Below are 15,922 nucleotides of genomic sequence, written 5' to 3'. Positions count from 1 at the left end.
TCAAAATTGGTGAATTTTTGTGTAGCCATTTTAATATTGAAGATGAGAGAAAAGCAACATTTCAGTATATTATGCTTTATTATTTCAAGAAAGATAAAAATGCAACTGAAATGCAAACAAGATTTATGCAATGTTGTGACTGATCAAACGTGTCTAAGGTGGTTTGTGAAGTTTTGTGCTGCAGATTTCTAGCTGGTCAATGCTCCATGGTCAGGTAGACCAGTTGAAGTTGATAGCGAACAAATCAAGACAGTAACTGAGAATGATCAATGTTATACCATGCAGGATATAGCCAACATAGTCAAAATATCCAAATCAATGAAGTTATTAGTGAAAATGAAAAATGTATCTTTTAGTTTATGGGGAAAAAAAACTATATTTACGTTTTTGGCCAGTCCAATAATATGCTTCAAATAAGCAAGTGGATCTATTTGCTGGTTTTGGTCAAGAAGTGTCTGAAATATGTCCAGGGAAGGGTTAATAAGAGAGGTTGTTTAGAATCTTGTATTGGACAATTTACCAGTTGCCATTGCTCCCAAAGTTGTTCTAACCTGCTCTGATAAGATGCATCAGGAAAAAATTTAGTTACAAAAAGAGTTATGAATCAAAAGAAATGTTTAAATTGACAAAAATGTTAACATGCATTGACAAAATTTTAATATGAATTGATAAATTGCTCTCCAGAATTCAATATTATTTATAATTTCACCTATAGTATATAATATATCCTTGTATATATCCATTTTCCCATATCCATGTCAACGTTAATTTTACCAACCTTAATGGTGAAAAATAATGTCTTTATTTGTAGTTTCCTGTTTACTAGTGACGAGAAACATCTCTTCATGTTTATTGGTCAGTTTATATTTTTTATTCTGTAAAAAATTTATTTTTTGACTTGTTGAAAAATATATCCTACTATTTTTTAATTTGTATTTCCCTGATTACTAAAGAGATTAATCATTCTTTAATTTTTTAAAATTTCCTATTCTGTGAATCACCTTTTTGTAGCCTTTGCCAATTTTCTACTGTGCTACTTGTCTTGTTCTTATTAACATTGAATTCTTAGGATATATTATTGTTTAGAGGTCTCAAAGTGCAGTCAGTTTTCAGAAAGCAAACATAACTTGATGCAATAATCTAAATTAAAGTCTTGTCCAAGCCCATCCTGGGGTTAGCATATTGCCCCTTGTCTGTGCTGTACACCTACAATAAAGCACAGAAAACTGCCACATGATGAATTAGTTATCTTCTCCAGCAAATGCCACATGCCTCTTCTTTCCTCTTCTAAATAAGCTGTTCAAAGGAAGGAGAAAATTGATCATTAAAAATAGCTGCTGGCTTTATCACCAGCAATCAGTAATAGTCAAAGTCAGTTTGGGGCTCAGACAACAACAGCGTGTACTGAACATCCTGTGGGTGTGCGGTAACGTTGGTGATTCCTTAAAAAGGTAGCTGAGGATGTTCTAGACTCTCCTGGTGGTGGGAGGGATGGGTAGCCATGGTGCTAAGCAAGACCAGACCAGCCCTCCAGGGGAAAAGATCCTAGAAGAGATCCAAGTTGAAACCCTTAGAGACTGCCATGATCAATCAAGAAAACAAGGATCTCTTGACAAGTCCAAATGGCAGAAACAGAGTCAAAGGTCAGAGACAAGCTAAGATTTAGGGCAAAGATGGACCTGGAAAGGAAGTTGAAGGGGTGAAGCAAGGCAAGTCCTGGAAGTGTGCTGTTCCAAAGAGGAAGGTCCCCAACCTGCTTCAACAGCCACAAGACACCTTATGTGAGTCCACAGAAGGAGCGGCTTAGCGCAGGTTCTCCACTCTCACTGTGCAACCCATGGAAGTCTGGCCCCTTCCCAGAGAGTGGAGTCATTGGCCTGGAATGGAGTCCAGGCATCAGCATCTTTGAAAACCTCTCAGGTTAACTTGAAGCTGGGGTTGAGAACTACAAGTTTAAAGAGTTAAGCAGTTGAAGTAGAAGGAAGAGATATGGCGATAGTCTTGTATATGTCATGAACTGCTGTGCTCTGAAGCCCAGCCCCTGGTGGAGAACTGCTCAGGACTACTCAAAGTCAGGCCTGAGGGCAAAATCAAACCCAAATGTCACAGGGAAGTCTTATGCTTAAAAAAACTGTAGTGCCATTCATCTAGGAAACATGGTAGAAATGGCTGGTTTGAGCAAACACATTCTGTGTGAGAGCCCCATGAGTATGTGGGTTAACTGCATGTCAGTTTGTTTTGGTTAGAAATATAGATAAATTGCACAGGAAAGAACCCTGGGCTAAAAGTGTGTGTTAGGAAATCACCAAGAACTGTTACAGACTGAATTGTGTCCCCCAAAATTCATATGTTGAAGCTCTACCATACAATATGATGGTATTTGGAGATGGGTCCTTGGGAGATAATTAGATTTAGATGAAGAAACAGGGATAGGGTCCTCGTGATGCATTAGTGCCCTTGTAAGAAGAGATACCAGAGAGCTTACTCTCTCACAGCAAGAAGGTGGTTGTCCACAGGCCAGGCAGAGAGTCCTCACTAGAAACTGACCATGCTAGCACTTTGATCTTGAACTTCTAGCCTCGAGAACTGTGTGAACATAAATTATTAAACCAATATTTTGTTATGATAGCCTGAGCTAACACAAGAGCTGTGGGAATGGACCAGATTACACAAAGAAATAAAGGAACATGAAGAAGTGAGATAAGAAATGCACATTTCCTATATGTAAGGCAGGGCAGAGTAAAGAGATGCACGGAAGGTTCAAGCAAGCCACCAGAGAGGCAGAAAGAAAATTAGAAATGTGTCAAGACAGAAGCAGTTTGAAGAAGGCAGGGTGCTGTGTAGGGTAATGGAGAGAAGGGCACAGTGTGGAGAAGGGAGAGAAGCCCTTCAAATCTTCAGTGAAGTCATGTGTTATCTCTGAGATACAGTTTCAGGCAAAGGAGAGAGGCAGACAAGAGTTGCAGAAGATGCTTTCTTTTTCTTCTCCCCGTTGCAGGGCTCGCTGCCTGGCCCTGATTAGCCCAGCTTTGGGCCCTGAGGCTTGCAGGCTGCAAATTACTTTAAGAGCTCCTTCTACACCAGCTGGTTCACCAGGAATGGTCTCCTGCCTGTGTCTGAAGCCCACAGAAGAAGCAAACAGTGCTTACCTCCTCCCCCAAAGGGTGTGGTCAGACTTCTTGGCAATCCTTTTCCACATGTCCCAAGTTTCTAGATGTCACCCCAGTGAGCTCTGCCCATACTAATGAAATGGGTGTGAAACAGCCCCAGCTATCTCCTCCCTTCCTCAGGACTGGTTTCTTCTTCCATGTATTAGCTTAGGTGAACCACTGATTTATACCTTGGACACTCGGATGCAACCAAGTCATCGCCATCTTCTGGAAGCCCTGATTCCATGTGACCTTGGGCATGGCAAAATCAGACATGTCAGTATGCGCCCTTGCAGTGGGGATCTGGTGCTGCCATCCCAGTGGTCCTTGTTGGTCCCCTTCCCAGCCCACCGCTGTCCCACTCCAGTTTAGTCTTTTCCCTGCCCCCTCTCCCTCTGCCTTGGGAGTCACAATCCTGCCAGGGTGCTGGGACCACAGCAGTAACACACACGCATTCACACTTTGCTCCAAGATGCTGTCTTAACTGGCCTTTCTGTGGGCCTTGATGCTTCTGCCAAGAGTCCTTTTACCTCTCTCTCTCTCTTTTTTTTAATAATGTGAAAAGACATATCAACACATTTGTCTCAATCACAGTCAACAGAGAAAATTTAAACACTTAACAGAGTAAATATGAGAGCTGTCTCCAGGCTGCAATAATCTTCTTGCTGGAACTTAGACATAACAAACCACTTCTCATCTCCCTCCCACAACATCCTCCCCACCAAGGCTTGTCACTCCTGTGCCCTGATGATGCCCCCAATGAATAAACAATTAGGCTTGAAGCAAGTTTCTGGACCAAGCTGAGCCTACACTGCCTGTGGCCTGGTCTGTGATGAATGATCAGAGATCTTGGAAAAAACACTGTGCATCATATATCACCCAGAGAACAATTTCTTGGTGACAACTTTTTAAAAAGTGATTTCCAAGAGGGATTTAAAAAAAACCCACAAGGTATCACTGCACTACTTCAATCTTGTAGAATCTTTTGATATGCTCAGATGAAAGAAACAGTCCTGTTCAGTTAATCTAAGCCTGTGGACAGTGCCCTACAGTCTGATGGGTATTAGAGCAAGCCTGGTGGATGAATGAGAAGCAGCGTGGGGTGTCCCAGCCCTGTTTGCAGCCAGCCCCAAGGATAGTTAGGTGAACGTTGTGTCTTTTGTCAGCTCTCTACACAAACAGGGCAGAAACTAAATCCTAACTAAGGGTTCTGCTGATAACCTGAGTACACAGAAAAAATATGCTCATCTCAACTTGGCCGAACTACTAATCTGTGTCAGTTTCTCCAGTGGGATCGAAGATGGATGCAGCTTGGAGCAGATGCAGTGTGTGTACCTATACTGACATTATCCTGTGCAGATGTGCACCTTTGCTTCCTGCCCAGACCCCTCCCACCTCCCCAAGGCACTTGATTCCAGGAGAATAGCCAAGAATGGTCAGCCTATCAATCCAAATATCAGTATCTCAAAGAAATGATCTTGGACCTTTTTCTTCACAGTCTGGGTGTTGTTCAGCACCTCCAATGGTCAGACTCTATCTTTTATTGTCCTATCCCATAACTCTTGGTGGGTAAAAGACACAAAGTTACACAGAAATATAGATAGCATGGCCCAGGTAGCCTGTCTTACTAAGCCACACTAACCTATACACATCAGCATTGATTTTTACCCTCTCAATGAGTACAGCATCAGGGCCAAAAAAAAACCAATTACTTTCTGGGTTGCCTGGGCCAGAGGCTCATTAGTGGGAAAAATGGTTCTAGTGATGACAAAGAACATGCCGCCCACTGCCCACAAGTTAACAGCTGCCAAGCGCCAGAGCAGGTCAGTAGGAGGGAACATCGAGTCTCAATCCTGACTGTGTCCCAGTGTGACTCTGGGACTTGGCCTTCTGCCTGCCTCACCTTCCTCCTCTGCGGAATGAGAACGCTGGCTGCCTCCTACGGAGGGTCAGGTTGAGGAGTCCCTAATGAGGGACGTGACAGCAATGATAGCTGTCCTGTGTGGAACAGCACGTCCTTGCTAGCCCACATCCCCCGCCTTCCCTCAGCGAGATCAGCGGCTCACAGCAGGCAGCCTGGAGAATACAGACACCCACAGATCTGCCCACTCCAGGAGGCCCCTGTGTGGTCTGGGGCGCACTCATTGTATTCTCACTGCTCATAACAACGTAATGCCTGTGCGTCTATTGCCTCTAATGATAAGTAATTTACTTAGGACACTTAATGAAAGCCAGGCATTGTCACCTCATTGTTGGCTCACCAGACACAGTGGTGTCCATGCCATTAATGCTGCTGAGGTTTTGTGTGGAGTTTGTTTTTGATTCAGGGAGCTGTAGAGAGGCTTGTGGCCAATGGAAGGGAGTGCAATGAGAGGTCCATGAAGACTTACTTGCCTGCCCAAGAGGTGGAAAAGTTCAGTTGCATGCCAGTCTTTTAAAAAATGGTTTTTTATTGAAGTATAGTTGATGCATAATCTTATATGGGTTATATTAGTTTCAGGTGTACAATGTACTGATTCAACATTTTTATACATTTCAATGTGATCACTCCACTAATTCTAGTAATCATCTATCACTGTGTAAATTTATCACAATATTATTAACTATATTCTCCTTTGCTTTTCTCCCATCCCCCCAACCCCTGCCCTTCTGGCAACCTTCTCTTTGGTCTCTATTTCTATGAGAATGTTTTTTGGTTGTTGTTGTTTTTGTTGTTTTGGTTTATTTTGTTTTTTAGATTCCACATATAAGTGAAACCATATAGGACTTGTCTTCTTCTGCTTGACTTATTTCACTTAGCATGATACCCTCTAGGTCCATCCATGTTGTCACAAACAGCAAGATTTCATTCTTTCTTACTGCTGCGTAATATTCCATTGTATATATACCACATCTTCCTTACCCACTCATCTACTGAGTGACACCTAGGCTACTCTCATATCTTGGCTACTATAAATAATGCTGCAATGAACATAGTGGTTAATATAGCTTTTGAAATTAGTGTTTTTGCTTTCTTTGGATAAAGAAAGTGTAATTGTTGGGTTGTATGGTATATCTATTTTTAGTTTTTTGAGGAATCCCCATACTGTTTTCCATAGGTTTGCACTAGTTTGCAGTCTCACCAACAGTGCACAAGGATTCTCTTTTCTCTACATCTCACCAACACATGTTGTTTTTTTACTTCTTTAGTAGCCATTCTGTCTGGTGTCAGGTGGTATCTCATTGTGATTTTGATTTGCATTTCTCTTATGATTAGTGACTGTTGGCAATTTGTATCTCCTCTTTACAGAAATGTTTTTCATATATTCTGCCCATTTTTCAATCAAAACAGTATGGTACTGGCACAAGAACAGACACAGATCAATGAAACAGAATAGAGAGCCTAGAAATAAACCCTCGCTTATATGTTCAACTAATCTGTGACAAAGGAGGTAAACATATACACTGGAGTGACGACAGTCTCTTCAACAAGTGGCACTGGGAAAACTGGACAGATATATGCAAAATAATGAAATTAGACCACTCTCTTATACCATATACAAAAAGAAAAGCTCAAACAAGCCTTACTTAAATGTAAGGCCTGACACCATAAAAACTTCTAGGAGAAAAGATGGGAAGCAAAGTGTTTGGCATCAGAATAAGAAATAGCTTTTTGGATATGTCCTCCTCTTGGGTAAAACTGGACCTGCCTTGGGTCACGAGGGAATATTCTTTGAAGTAACTTACGGAACCTGCCTGAAGCATTCGGTAATGAACTGCATTCCGGTTACAAGAGCCTCTCCTTTGGCAGCTCACTCCCTCTTTCCTCATTTCCTTCCCTGTTCCTTCTCCTTCAGAAGCAACAGTGGCAGCCATTCAATTCTGGAAACCATAAATGTATGACGAGCTTTTACTTAATACTGCTAATTAGAGATTATTTCCACTCTATTCATGGTCATCTGGTCAGAGACCCAAGAATGACAAGTCCTGCCCTGCAATCACATCTACTTCCCACCGCAAGATGCGAGGAAGGTATATGCAAGAAAACAATTATTAATAGCTTTCAAATGCCTAATATTCTGGAAAGAGCTCTGTTTAAAATGCTGAATCAGAATAGGTAGATTCTGCTTCAGAACTTAAGAGGACTTACTCGTACCCCTAAACTTGAATTTAGGGACTAACACAAATGTGCTTATGGAGAGGGATAAAGAGATGAGTGACCCTCAGGGACCCCCAGGATCAAACCATCCCACTCCTCAGACTCAACATAAGGGAGAAAGAAGTGACAGTTTGCCAATTCTACACAATAAGGTAAATGAGACAGAACAAGAGAGAGTTGGGGGGCCCAAAGATGGCACCTTTCCAGACATATTGCCCCCACCCACCATCTATTCCGTCATCAGATTAGCAAGTCTTCAGCTCCTAAGAGGTACACAAAGGTCAGTGCTCTTGAGTGAGGTGAAGAGAGAGCAGTGTCTCTTCCCTTACAATTGACATTATCAATGTTACCTTCAAGCCTGGACAAATGTTCCCATGCCTAGGCAGCCATTCTAGGGAACTGCTGCTTATTTACTGTGCTTCTCCTGCGTGTTAAGTGATCTTTAGTCTCCAGCCCCCCTCAGGAGTTGGGCTGATACCTTCCACCTCTAGTCCCTTTGAGAGGTAAAATTGATACCATGTGGCCCCAAATTCCCATTATAAATCACATTGTTGACTATCCAGTGGCCAAAGCCCCTCAGCAAACGAATACATCCCTGCCAGGCAGGAAATTCCAAAGAGCTTGTAGGTCACCCTCCAGTAGCCAAAGGAAAGGCCAAATTTCTCTTTAGGGAAGGCTAACTTGTTATTACACAAGAAGGTTAAAGTAGTCCCATGTCAATGGCAACACTTGGCTCCCAGCATCTTCACTTTAGGCCAGCAGAATTAAGGTTGAGCAATAAACTTACAATTAAAATTAACTAAGCACTTGAGAAATTGTCACCATGTGTGACAGTCAATGGACATAAACAATAGACTTAGACACCTAAAGGCTGTAAGTATTTGGACTGACAGACTCAGAATATGGAATAGCTAAATAGAGAACATTTAAATAAATAAATAAATTTGAATTATGAACAGAATCCAAGATATTCTAAGGAGTAACAGGCACATTTGAAAAAGCATCAACTGGAACTTGTGCAAAGAAAAGAAAATTAGTACCCTGGAAAATAGAGGTGAAGAACTTGTCCAGACTGCAGCACAGAGAGATAAGTATATGGAAAGTATGAACGAGAAGATGAGAGATATGCAGAATAGATTTAGAAATCTAAGTGTTTTTAAAGGTATCCGGGACTTGTTTTAATCAGGTATGGTAAAAAATACAGACACAGAATGACTGTCATGAAGGAAGAAGTTGTTATAATAACAGATCCCTATAGACAGGAGGCACAGCACGTCCCAGAGGACCACCCCTAGAACCACCAGGGTCAGTCAGGAGGCAGAGGGAGCAAGGGGGAAATGTGGGCAAGAGCCTGTGTTGTGATCTCCCTAGGAAGGAATGGGTGAGGCAGGAGAAGCAGGCTTGGGATTGGCTGCCTTAAATCATTTCAGTGGGCTCTGGAGTGTAGTTGCTGCCTCTGGTTGTCTGGAGTCTGACTTCGGGGAGAAGTAGTGCAGGGGGATATTGGCCCTGAGTGTGAGAGCCCAGCAGAGAAGGTGGCACGTGTGGGCTCTGGAGTGGTTAGCTTGCACATGAAAGGCATGCTCCTGGGTGAGTTATTTCTTATGTCTAGGAATTGGCTAGCCCTGGGAGGTGCAGTTTTCCAGGGTTGGGATCAGCAAGGCTCCAAGGTGTCAAAGCATTAGGAAATACAAAAGAATAAAAGCCATGATTAATACACTAATATATGTCTAATGTGAGTCTACGAAAAGAGAATAGAGAAAATGGAAAAGAGACAATATTGGAAGAGGTAACAACTGGAAAATTTCCAGAACTGGTGATAGTTAAGAATCCACAAATCCAGAAAATAACAACATATCCCCAAATACCAAGAAATCCACAGCTAGATACATGGCAGAGAAAAAAGAACCAGAAAGACAAGAGAAGATATTGAAAAGTAGCCAGGGAGAACTGACAGATAGTTTTCCAAGTAATGGCAGTTTGACTGAGAGCAAATTTCTTAACAGCAACAATGAGTAGATAGAAGAGAAACAAAACTCTCAACTTAGAGCTATACCCCCAACAAAATTGTCATTCAGAAATGAGAGTGAGGTCCTGACTCCAAACAAGATGGAATAAGCACACTTGACTCTGTCACTACTACTGAATGTAACTAGAAACCATGGACAGTATGCAAGGAGCAGCTGCCTGAGGCCTCTGAAATGTAAATGGCAGATAACAGGGAGGCTGCAGAAGGAGGCTAAGATTTAAAAAATTGAACTGGCAGAGTTTCCCTTCTTTTTCCCTTTCCAACATCACCAGGCCTGGACTCTAAAGCAGACCAAAACTGGGTGAGGACAGAAGAGCTCCAAGAGAAGCTCTTTCTTTCTGGTCTGAGGAGTGATAAAGGGAATTGTAAAGGTCTTAGAGAATAGCGGGAAACTCACTTCTTTTTGTTATTAAGTTTTTTAAATTAAATTTATTAGAGTCATATTGGTTAATAAGATTATATAAGTTTCAGGTACAGTATAGAGTTCTATAATACATCATCTACATTCTGCATCGTGTGCTCACCCCCCAAAGTCAGGTCTCCTTCCATCGCCATATATTTGACACCCTTTACTCTCTTCATGTTCTTTTTCCTCTTTTCCATTCTCCCTCACCCCATCACTCAAGGACTGCACAGCAGCAGCAACATGGTGGTAGCAGTAGCCAGCCAGACACTTACAATTTCCAGGGAAAGAAATTTTTCCCTCTGACCAGAGGAAGAAAATAGGATGAATTTCTCTTTCTTTCTCTCTCTCTCTCTCTCTCTCTCTCTCTCTCTCTCTCTCCTGCCATTGCTTGGCCTTTTGGCCTTGGATGGAGATACAGTCAAGGGAAGTACAAGACAGAAGGGGAAAAATAAAACCCCAGATTTCTGGCCACAAGACTAGGAATGGGGATCCCAATCAGCTGGAAAGTGTTAGCTCATGAAGAAGAGAGAACTCAAAAGAGAGAGTCCATAGAGTCATAGTCCACATAGATTAAGGACTCAAATCTGAAAAGTCAAACAAACAATAAACTACTTGAACAAAATGAATAAAACCATTTTTTTCACTTTTTATATTTTATTGACTATGTTATCATAGTTGTCCCAATTTTTCCCCCTTTGCCATCCTCCATCCAGCACCTCCAACACCCTCAGTCAATCCCTCCACCATTGTTCATGTCCATGGATCATGGGCATCAATTCTTTGGCTACTCCATTTCCTAAACTGTACTTTACATCCCCATGGTTGTTCTGTAACTACCTATTTTTACTTCTAAATCCCCTCACCATTTTTATTTTAAAACCAAGGAAAGAAAAACATAAAATTTGCCACAGTATTTACCTCAGAGGATAGAGAAGAGGCATAAAGGTTGGAGTAATTTTACAAGTGCATATTATATCAGTTATGCTTTATAGATTATATATGTCATAACATTTTGATGTATTAAATAGATGTAAAATATAATACAGAAAATAAAATATAAAAAGTAAAATAATATTATATAGCACAAAATCCCAAACATGTTTAAAAAAATACATATATTTATAGATGTAAAGAAAAAAGTCTGGAAGAAAAAAATATCAGCACATTAGCAGTGGTTATTTCTGCATTGTAGAGTTTGGACATGTTTTTTCTTTTTGTATAATTGTATGTTTTCTATAATAAATATGCAACACTTTGTAATTAGACATATTTGCTTCTTTTTATCTTCAACTCATATAGGATTCAACTTGCTGTACCCAATTATTCCCCAAACCCTCTGTTATCTCTGCACCACCTCAGTACAAACCTTAACATGGACCCATCTCTGCAACAGATGGTTCAGATGCCTTTTCATGTTTTTATTAATGGTAACGGTAACAATGATGGCTGATATTTATTAAGCACCTACAATGTGTTCTTATGTTCTAAATAGTTAGTGAATAAATTCAATTAATCCTTACAAAACCCCAAGAGTTAGATACAGTCATTTTCTCATTTTACAAATATAAAAAAGGAGAAGCAGCACCTACTTAAGTATTTGGTTAAATTAAATTGCTTGCCCAAAACCACACACCTAAGAAGGTGGTTCCCGTCACCATCAGTGAAGAGGAAAGCAACAATTCACATTTTACATTTAAGCCCTGTTTTAGGACTAATTTTTTCAGAAATAACTTGGTGAGATTATCCTATGTATCAACGAAGAGTGGGGAGAGGACTCATAGAAAATTTATTAGATTTCCTGATCTAATAAATTAAAACAAGCAATTGTAATTACTACCGATGACAGAACTTCCTGGCCAAAATCAATATCTGTCTCAATGAGCAGCATTTGGCTATTCTCAGTGTAATCAAGACAAGCAGAAACCTGGATGACATCAGCGGCAGTCAGAGTCAAAGAGCCCTCAGCTTCATTGGGCCCTGGGGACTATGCAGTTTGGTTCACCATCAAAGGAAAGGACCTAAAATTCATTAGCTGTGCTATTGACTGCTAGAGAAAGTTTCTGTAACTGTTACCCTCAGTCTCCATGGGCGTATATATTTTATCTTTCATGGTGACACACAATCATCTTACTTGTCAAGTAAAATGGAAAATAGATGCTATTGATTTCTCTCAGCAACATCATTCTGGGATTGTGAGGCCATATCAGTCCACAGACATTGTTTTTCAACCAAAAGTGGCCTGAGTCATCACCAAACAGTTTATTTAATTTTTTTCTAATAAAATCCCCAAACTCTCTTAAAAAAAAAAAAAAGCTTATTTATTTTTATTTTAAGAAAGTAAGCATCTTATTGTTAAAACCAAGATTTTAAATCCATGATGACAGCAAAATGAGGCTGTATTTGTGGAGGCTATCATGGGAAGTCAGAGTTCGGGTTTGACCAGGCCCAGAGTGACCATGGAGGCTGATGGCTTAGGTCAGCTGCCAGGATGGGCAGAGCCATACCCCAGTCCAGCAGCTGAGGAGAAAGGATAGTCAAGACAGAGAAAACATCACCCAAGGAGCCCAATGTAGTCACAAGATTCCTTCAAGATGGAAGAGGAAATAGGAAGAGGAAACCAGAAAGATGCAGCAGGAGCTGGACTCTGCCTGGTGTTGCTGGCTTTAGAGATGGAGGAAGGCACTCAGAGCCAGGGAGAGGGGGCAGCCTATAGAAACTGTAAAGGCAGGGGAGTGGATTTTCTGAATTGAGTGTTAGACTCCACGTATAAACCAAATTCACATTATCGTGTGGGCCATGACCACAGCCCCTCATAAAAAGCATTCCCCACCATTCCATTCCCTGTGCTTTTCTTTATTTCTCTTTTTCTCCAAATAGATCAGAACATAAAGGCCTTGGTGCAGCAGTTGGTACATGCCTCAGGGATCCTGAGAAACACAGCATATCCTTGGCTATGTGCTTCACTCTAAAACCCTGCATGCCCTCAGCTATTTTATCCCTCTGACTTTGAAGAACCTTGAACCATGTAAAAGTACTTTCTCATACAACAAATATATATTGCACTTCTATCATGTTTTAGGCATTATGCTTATATCTTGGGAGCAAATGATGAACAAATAGACATTGTCCTTGTCCTTGGGAAACTATTGAAGGGAAGAAATGGCGAATAATTAATTACATAAAAAATAAAAACAACTACTTAAATAGGCACAGTTTTAAGTACTTAACACATACGAACATTTTATTTCCCCAGCAATCCTAAAGGTTGTTATTGTGAGAAAAATGAAGTTTAGAGCAAGTAAGTAACTTGGCCAAGTTTATCTATCTAAGTAGCAATGGAGCTAGGATTCAAACCAGAGTTTAGATTTTATGTTCTGTTTTTTAATGTATTATCTTTTTGTGACACTACAAATACATATATTCCCTGTACTAGCCATTTTTCTTCTGCAGAGAAATCTATTTTATCTAGAGTGACAGATCAGAAATAATAGTGGTGAAAAGCAGGACAAAGGAAAAATAATCAGGATCAAAAGTTGACATCGAGCCCAGAAGCCCAGTCTCATTTGGGGCGAACCTGTTGTGGTCCTAGACATGAACGCCAGTGTTGGATCCCACTAACCAGACATCAGAACTCTCTACCACTTGCCATGGCCTTGCTCCAGAGAAGTGTGACTGTTCTGCAGGCTGGGGTTCTGGATACTCTGGCCCCAAATGGATCCCTGCCCTCATCAAAACCAGATCCCACCTATCACACTCTCTTCTCTCCTAGTGCAAGGACTGGGATCTCTGCCTGAGACGTCACCTATAAGCAACAGAGACCACATTAACAGTATGAGATCACTAAGAAGTTTGCCCTCAGCCAGAAGACGCTTCCTTTCTCCTCCAAACTCAGAAATGACCAGCTCCATGGTGGGCATTGCCCAAAAGCATGAGCTGCGGGAGAGGTTTGAAGTGTCACTGTGAGAGCCCCGGTCTTTGCATAGGGCTTTTCCCCTGAGGATATACTCAGCTCAGTCTACAGAATATACCAGCATGCTTAAGAAGGAAAGAAATAGAAAAAAAAGTGTGACCGCTAAACTCTCTAGCACCCACCTGCTTAGAAAACCCAACTTGGTCCCTGTAAGAAAAATGAATGTAGAGGATAAAGTCAAAACAGCATTACCAGGTAGAGCTTTGCCTCCAATAAAAAGCCCCAGATGGGCAGACTGGACCCTATGTCAGAGGGTCTTACTTTGACTGAGCTTGATTAGCCCAAGCAGCCAGAGTCAAAACCGTTGGAGTGGTTTCCTTGTCCCACTGGCTCTAGGCCCCTCCCCTCTCATACTCTTGGAGATCTCACCAGTGGTGAGAAGTAACAAGGTAAACCTGCGGAAAAACACACCCCAAACCAGGGAGTCTTTCTTTCCCCCGAGGTTCCCAATATTGGGTTAAAGCTGCCTACTAGAGGTCTTCCTAGGGCAGAGAGGAGGAGGCAGCCTCCCAAGGAACAGAAGGCTCCAGCCTAACTCACTGTGTTAAGTCGGGGAAGTCCCAAGGAGACAGCTCCAGACAGACCATTCGCAGGGAACACCGGGAGTCAGCCTCATGGGAAAGATTCAGAAAGTCTTGAACAAAACCAGGAGTCATATCTTTCTTGTTATTTTCTATTTTATTTATGATTTATAAAAATAATAAACAGAAATTAAAAACTAAAAAAAATTTAAGTACATAGGACAGTGCTTATTACTCAAATATTTGTTGGATGAATGTATATACTCCCTTCTCCTCACCCAAGAAAAGTGCCTAAACTTCCAGAACAAGTTCAGGATCCTATAACTACACACTGGATCCAAAAGCCTAGTAAAACTTTTGGCACATTGAGACTCAAGCTACCTTGAATGTTTTGATATGGGACACCCCATTTGAGAGACTACCTCCAGATGCCTATCTGCTTCTTCTTGCTACAAGGGCAGGAATGACTTGACTGTCACTCAGATGCAATAGTGAAACTTTGCTGTTATGACCTACAACATCTGAGACAAATCCTAAAAAAGCCAGTCTCCAATACACAGAGCCTAAAAAATGATGCTCTTTCCTTTATTTTTTGGAGTAGCTAACCTTTATTGAATAGTTACTGTGTTTGGGTATTGTTCATACACTTTAACTCATTTAGTCCTCCTGGGGTCAAAAAGGTCAGATCACATGGGGGAAAAATTGCTTTCTTAGATAACAAGAGTCATGATCTGAACAAGGCATCAGTGGCTTTACAATACTTTCTTGTTTTCAAGGGCTGTGTCAAGTTCTTGCTGCCACACTTTAAGAAAGACTCCACCTGTACTGGCAAGACATCCCAGCAAAGGTGATCCCATCTGCTAGGTGAGGAAACAGACAGGCTAAATGAGAGCCACATTAACGTCACACTGACACTGACATTCAAAGAGCAACTTCGCCTGCTTCATTTTACCCCATTATGCCTACTTCCACTTTCTCTATCTCTACAAAGAAAGATTTCAAAGGAATTCAATGCAAAATGCCCACCCGTGATTTATTTATGAAATATGGTCTGTCTCCACTGCATAGGAGGGGAATTATTTTTTCCTTTTCCTGAGAGATATTATTAACATAGTGATAAGTAGTGAAAGGCAGCAGCCAGAGTTTGGTAAATTCTTAATGGTTCAATCATTCAGAGATCAGAAGAGTCCCTGTGTACAGTTGTCATAGGTGACAGTGTAGAAGTGCTCTGAGGAAACAGGAATGGTGGATGCAGAACCAGAGCCGGGTGTGCGTGCATGTGTGTGTGTGTGAGTGTGTGTGCGTGTGTGTATAGCTCTGCCTTTCAGAATCTGCATGGACAGTTTCAGTCTTTCTCATCCAAACAGACTGCGTTTTCTTGCAGAAGTGTTCATGGATTAAAACTAGGAGCAGGCCCCTCTGGCAGATGATGGATACTATGAGTCTCCCTATTATAAAATGGCTAAGTAAGAATTAAACCTGGTCCCAGGGACCTGTTGGAAAATTGAGTTGCAGGTCTCTTACAGCAACCACAGAGTTTGGAGGTCAGAAGGTAACACTTGGCAGTGCTGAAGTGTGGCTGGAGAGTGTATCCAAAAGGGTTATCAGAGCCAAAGGATTAGAAACAAAAGACAGGAACTGAGATACACAGAGAAAGGAGGATCACCGGCAACCTGGGAAAATGAGAGTAAAGTGCATAATGTGGGAAT

This window comes from Furipterus horrens, unplaced genomic scaffold (genome assembly GCF_987537825.1).
Source record: "Furipterus horrens unplaced genomic scaffold, mFurHor1.1.pri manual_scaffold_5, whole genome shotgun sequence".
NCBI lineage: Eukaryota > Metazoa > Chordata > Mammalia > Chiroptera > Furipteridae > Furipterus > Furipterus horrens.
This window is presented reverse-complemented; position numbering follows the sequence as displayed.